Source organism: Crocodylus porosus, unplaced genomic scaffold (genome assembly GCF_001723895.1).
Source record: "Crocodylus porosus isolate Cpor-Errol unplaced genomic scaffold, CroPor_comp1, whole genome shotgun sequence".
Lineage (NCBI taxonomy): Eukaryota > Metazoa > Chordata > Crocodylia > Crocodylidae > Crocodylus > Crocodylus porosus.
In genome coordinates this window covers 65,607,331-65,614,399 of record NW_017728907.1, presented here as the reverse complement: position 1 = coordinate 65,614,399, position 7,069 = coordinate 65,607,331, and positions in this window count along the sequence as shown.

Below are 7,069 nucleotides of genomic sequence, written 5' to 3'. Positions count from 1 at the left end.
GAGCCTCGCAGATGGTATTTAAATGTTGTCTCTCTGGAGCCTTGATATTGCTCAGCCTCCTGTCATCACCAGCCTCTGCACAGCCCTGTCTCTGTACCCCCTGCCCTTTGTCACTATACCCACACTGGTGCTGAGGTCCCCACGCTGCAGCAGGCCCCCCCAGTGACACCTCTTCCCTAAAAGCCTCAGCCCAGTTCACCAGTTCATAAAACAAAACCCAAAATATAACACAATACAAGCAGTTCAGGGTACACTCTGGCCCTTTGAAAGAGTTAAATTTCCCCCTCCCCCCAGCACTAAGCACCTTGTAGGGCAAGGTACCTGGTGAGCTCCTGAAGCCCATCAGCCCTATATGCAGCATATCAGGCAGCCGCAGCATCTCTGGGCAATTCTTCCCTGGAGGCTCCTTCCCCTGGCTGCTGCCAGAGAACTAACCCCTGCTGAGCTGGGAATGGGGTTTATATGTGCCCAGGGCCCTGCCTTCTTCCGGTCAGCTGACCGGGTGCAGGTGCAGGCTAATTCCCGTGTTAGCCTGCTGCCATCCTAACCTGCACCGGTGGGGTTTCTGTCTGGCTCTTAGGGCCCTCCCTCTAGGCAGTTTCTGCTCTTAAAGGAGCAAGCACTGTAGTGCTCTGTGACACCCTTCTATATTTTTTCTGAGCTTTTACTGTCATGTCTTTCTTTTTCCCTGTTTTTTCTATATTCTATAGTCCTGTTTTAGTTTCTTACAGCTCTTATAGCTGACATCAGATGCTAAATGTGTAGGATAACAGCTGTGCTCTGGGGCTGGGTTGCAGCATTACAAGATGTGTGTCATGGGGAAGGGTCCTCTCCTTCTAAGAGGGTGACAGGCAACGTGTCTGGAATATTTATTTAAGCCAGGTGCAGACATTATGCTTTTTCTGGTTTAGGTGGTTGGAAACTGGTCTGTACTTATAACAAAACAGAAATTTGTGGCACATAGACTGCTTAAAAAATGGCAGTTTCCGGTCTAAGAGAGACCTGAATTGATGTAGTATCAGACTTACTTAATCTGCTCTGGAGCAGCTCCAGGAAGGGCTTGCAGGATTTCCCTCTCCCCCACTTTGAAACCAGTTTCAAATTCCTGGCTGAAGCCACTTCTCTGCAGCTGCAAAGGCATGGCTGCCCCGTCCCCAAGGGACCAAAGCCTGGTTTGTATAAAAACAGCTTCAGCCAGGAATTTGGCACTGGCCTTGGGTGGGGAATCCTACAAGCCTTTCCTAAAGTTGCTCCGGCACAGAGTCCCAAGGCTCAAAACAGGCCAGGGATGCACTGGGCCTGCTGACGCAGCCAGGAATGTGAGGTATGCCACTCCACCCAGCAGGTCATGAGCCCTGCTTTCCTCTACCTCTGTCCTGCCTGGCATGGACCCCCATGCCTCCCACCCTGGGAAAAGCCAAGGGACCCCCTTGTCACCAAGTGGGGGTGAGCACACCTCCCTCTGCTGGCAGCCTGCAGCTGCTAGTTGCCTGACAGATGACAGGGTAGCAGCCGGAGATGTGTGCCTGACAGTCAGTCAGGGATGATGCAACTATTCAGCTGCCCTTGGGAATCTCCAGCATGCTAGGAGGCATGCAGGAGTGCCCCCAGCCTTCTGGCCTTGGCCCGTGCAGGTATCTGCCTGCCTCCCTCCCTGAGCTGAAGAGTGAACATGCGCTCCCTTCACTTCTGAGTCAGTGTACGCCCCTCCGAGAACCCTGTGTAGAGTGGATTGATTCTGCCTCAAGCTTTTTGAATGTTTGTACTTGGCCATAGAGACAGGGCAGTAGTTTTAAACTATTTCATTGTGTGAGCTGTATCTGAATTGTATGTCTGATGTATCCTTTTCTGTTCCATTCATAATCAAGCAGAATATCTCTCCTCTTCATTTCCTAACTCACTAGAGCCTTTGCTAAACTGAAAACTAGTATTAGAAAAAAATATTTAATGTATTTTACTCTTTTATGAGTACAGTTCGGTTACTGGCCTTCCACAAAGTATAGGGTACTTTACATCACAGTTGCAGGGGTAGGCATCGTTATCTAATTCTTGGTCTTTATGCCTCTTCCTTCTAACATGCCTGTATCTCTTAGGAACTTACTGAGCAGGCCTAGTTTTCCAGTGAGACCTATCAGTGAGACCAAGAAAGCATGCAGAAAATTAATTGGATGGTAAAATATAAGGACTCATCTTCATTATTTGCAGTGTAGACATTTTGCATATAGTGTTGCATGTGCAAGGAACAAAATATCAGGCTTGAAGTAGGAAAGGATATTTAGTTGAAATTCTTGTTTTTACTTTTTGAGAGAGTTCAGTAAGTCAGCCATGTGTTTTGTTAAAGGTAATATCCTTTGGGATGCAGAACTTGAAAAATGAATAATAAGGAGAATGACTGGAGAAAGTAGAGTAAAAAATCATGACATTTTCTGACCTAGCAACACTGTGACCTTTATGTCATTGGGTTAGCAGCACTGTCAGCACTGAATAGCTGGCTTGAAAAGTATGATTATTTCTGTAACTGTTATTCCTGTAACCCATATTATTCCTTTAACTGAATGTTTATGCAAGGATGCTAGGTTTTTCCTAACTAAGAGTAGATTATATATTTGTTGCATCATTGGACAGTTTATTAGTACATGCTTTTTGCAGTCTATTCCAGATGCAGTCAGGACTTGATGCACCTGTGATGTCAGTATTCATAGTAAGTGACAGTCCCTATCCCCAATAATTTAAAACATTTCACGTACAGGGAGCCTTTATTAATGATTTTTTTTCCAGTTTGATTTTTCCTATTTTAGACTCCGGCCATATAAATAAATTTCCATTAGTGCTTACTTTAAGTACCGGAATAGTCCCATTGAATCACATAGTCAGTATTAGAGGGAGAGCTGAATATAAACTTATATAAGGTTTCTTTCTGTCAAAATAAACTTCACTTTTGCCGATTAAGAAGCACTTTCCAGCAGATGGCAGCATCTATTCAATCTTTGTTTAAAAAAAAAAAAAGAAAAAAATTTCTGAATGCAATAAGAACTGAAAACACAAGTGTGAAGGAAATGCTTTCAGAAGTTAAAAAACAACCCTTAAAATGTGGCTTGCTGAGTATCTATGTTTGATGTAATCCCCAAATATTTGATAACTATTTGGTTCCTGTGTTAATAAATACTCTGAGAAATGGTTATATAAAACCACAATCCAAGAGCCCAAAAAGGAGAGTTCAGTACAGTCTTGTGGAAAATGGAAATGGTTCTCCATTTGTCTGCCTACAGGGTTTTTTTTAATACGTGAAGCTATGTAAGATAAAAAGTTGAAGCACAACTTAAGGGAAACTGATATTAAACATTACAATGTGATTTACTTTAAAAATTGACCTATGAACCATGTTGTAATATAACACTTCTGATTTAAAATGTGATTGCCTACATTAGAAAGATAAATATGCCCTTCTTTTCTAGAAAGAATATGGTTCTTTCTGACGTAGGGTCACCTTGGACCAAATCCTGAGCACTTTCAAATCCTGATGCCACTAGGAATTCAGGTGTTCCTCACAGAATCTGGCTTCTTTAGTCTTGCTATATGTCAGAAATTCACAAAAAATGCTTTGGTTGTATGGCTGGTGTTCTGTATTACTGTATATGAAAAAATGGGTTCATGTAGAAAACCCAGAACATGTCTTTGCATTGCTCTTAGGCAATATTTACAATATTAATTTATATTATTAATTACTGAGTCATTTAGTTTGAGTATTACATTCTGCTAGTACCTTTCCCTTACTCTTTTAAATACTTTAAAACTATTTATCTCCCTCCCACCCTACCCCAAACAGTTTTCTGTCACAGTGAATACTCAACTCTTCGGCTAATCACATTGCTGTCATCCACAGCCTTTACTTTGGACCCATGTTTAAGGTGACCATAATAATTTGAGGGAAATCCAGGACAGGGTAAGGAAACCCAGGACGGGGAGATTCGGGGGAGAGGAGGAGAGGGAGTGCCAGCACGCGCACACACCAACCCTGCAGCTCACAGGAGTGGGGCTGGGTGGGACATCGTGGTGTGAGCACACACGCACACACACAAACACATGTGCATCCATCTGACCCCCACCCCCCATGCCACACACACACAACCCTGACCCCACAGCAGTCCATTGAGATCCAGACCGGGGAACAGCAAGTTGGCTGGGCTCCCTGGAGAAATTAAAGCAAAAGTCCAGGATTGGTGTGAACCTACCCTCACGTGATCAGCTCCTGACTCAGGAGCTGCACATAGGGGCAGGTTCCCACCAGTCTGGGACTTTTGCTTCAGTTTTCTCTAACAGCCAGGACACTGAGACCGCCTCTGAAATCCAGGACTGTCCCAGCCAATCCAGGACATGTGGTCATCTTACCCATGTTTCCCCTGGTTGGTGAAAGTGGGAAAGCATTAAGTCTGTTGCTGTTTGTAGAAGCAAGCAGTGCTGCTATTAGGATGGGCAGATTGCCCATGGAGAGGTCCTTTTTTAAAGAAAAAAACAAACCTGATGCTGGCAATATTTAGTATCTACAATTATTTTAAAGATGATATCAAGGCAAATCTTAATATTCTGATAGCTTAGATACCCTTGATTCATATTAGTATTTGACAGACCCAGGTAGACGCACTAAAAACCATACTGATGGTACTGTTAGCTTCTGATCACTGGTGCATTCATTGGATGAAAGGACTTATCTGTCTGTGTGATGGATGAGGGTTGCAAGGCCAAACTCATGTTAGTTCAATCAGGGGCTTGACCATTGTTGATTGCTGTAACTGGAGTGGATAGAGCTGATCTTAGTAGCTCTGAGAATGGTGTCAGATAACTTTTCTTTAGTGATAAAGGTGCTATCATCTAAAGTTTGACAAGGTACTGTCCCATCCTATTCTTTTTCATAATTTGTCCAGTGCCATTGGGAGGGTTATGTGGAGGCAGGGGAGATAGCAATTTCACCATGCTGATAAAACCTAGGACTGTATTTCTGTCCAATTTGTTCCAAACAGACATTGAATACCTAGTCCAATATGTGGGTGAATAGCTGCCTAAGGTCAAATCTGAAAAGACTATACTAAGTATTTAATAGCAACTACAGGGGCAGAACAGGAATGTCTGTCCTTATTAACAGCGTGTACCTGATGCTTTTTACTGGTGTTAACATTTAGGGGGTTAAAGATGCAACCTGTTTTTTTTTAACGTGACCAAATAGCAGTAGAGTTGATCAAGGCCTTCCTCCTACATTTCTGGCTGTAAGACTGAATTCATTTCTTTCAGATGCAGACTCTGTAACTGTGATTCATCCCTTTGTCACTGAGATTAGGCTACTGTAATGCACTTGGCACAGGGCTACACCTTAAATCAACATAGAAGCTGAAGCTGATGTAGAATGCAGCACTCATTATAGTTTAGCAGGGTCTTCTATCAGGAGCATTTGATGTCAGGGCTTCATTTTTTGCATTGCTTATTGTTGATCACACAAAATCCAGTGTGTCCTGGAGTATGACTACTGGAAAGACCACCTCTGTCCCTGAGTCCTGGCTGTGACTAGTGGAGATGCTCCCTGAGAAGAAATGAGGGGAAGTTGCCAACATGGCATTCTTCATGAAAAAGCTAAAGCTTTGGTACCTGTTGTACCCTTTGCTCCAAGATACTCTGCATCTGTTGACTTTTGGGGCATGCTGCAGGGCCTTTCCATGTTTTGAAAGATGAAGAAGGTATTAAGAGATGCATGGAAGGAAACAATGATTGAGTCTGATATATTGTTGTTGCTTATTTGCTGGCTTGGGTTATTAGGAGCAGGTTCTGGCTTTCTCATTTAATTTATTTTATAGGTTTGTGTAAAGGTGCTCAGAGAACTGAATAAGACCTTTTTCATGATGCAATCAAAATATGATCTGCACCATATAGGGCACAGATATAAAGATCTTGCTTCTATTTCCAAAATCACCTTATATCCTTTATCTAATTTACCTCCATTATCCTCCTGTGAGGGAAACAGTATTATTCCCATTTTATACTGAGGAACCAAGATGACAAGATGAAATCTAGTTCCACTGAAGTCAACAGGAATTTCACTATTGATGTCAGTGGTGTCTGGTTGTTACCCCAAAAGAGTAGATATCTTAGCCGAGGACATGTATGAAGTCTGTGTCAGAACCAGAAATTGAACTCAGCTTTTTTACTATTTAGATCCATATTAGGTTGCTTCCATACCATCCTTTCTTGCTATAGCTTTACACTATAAGAAAGCCTGCTCATTCAAGATGCAGGAAGAATTGCTAGTAGATACTGAAGAGATCAAAAACATTAGTTAACCTAGAGGACAGTACAAAATTAAGGTGCTGGTATTTGGGGCTTTTTTTTTCACTGACCAGGCTTTTTATGTACAGAATACATGGACTTGCTAATTTCTGTAACATAATCTTAGTCAAGATTGTGGGCATCAAAGCAAAATCTTTCTATAAACAAATGATTTTAACCTGTAGCCTCAGGGTAAAATTTTCAGAATTGCCCGTGTCTCACTTCTGAAAGAGACTGAAACTCATTGATTTTCAGTGGCGCATAACCAAATGCCTAAGCCACTTCTGAAAATGAGACTCAGTTTATGGACAAATGAACAAACATTTTATATCGATTAAAAATGTTGTGGGGATAGGAGGATATTAGCACATCAGCTACCCTGTGGAAGCAGTTTTCTATGTCTGCTCCTGTCCCACACTAAGTGAAAACTAAACCATTCAGCAGTAATTTCATTCAGGGAGAAACATTCCTAGTTTAGCTTCCACTGCCCCTGTTCCCACTTAGTGCAAATCATTTGACATGTGGTAAGTCTCCTTTTCCCCTCACTTTAAACTCCAAATAATCTGAGCACTGACTGTAAGGCATGGAAGGTAACATTTTCAGAAATGTGTCAGTCTTGCGCTGCAGACTTTTCCCCTTTGTAGGCAGTAAAGGGCTCTTCAAAGTAGTTTTTAAACCCTTATGGAGCCTTTATGAACAGAAGACTATTAACCTGGCACCTTTTAACACAACAGATCTGCTCCCTGTGGACATTTAG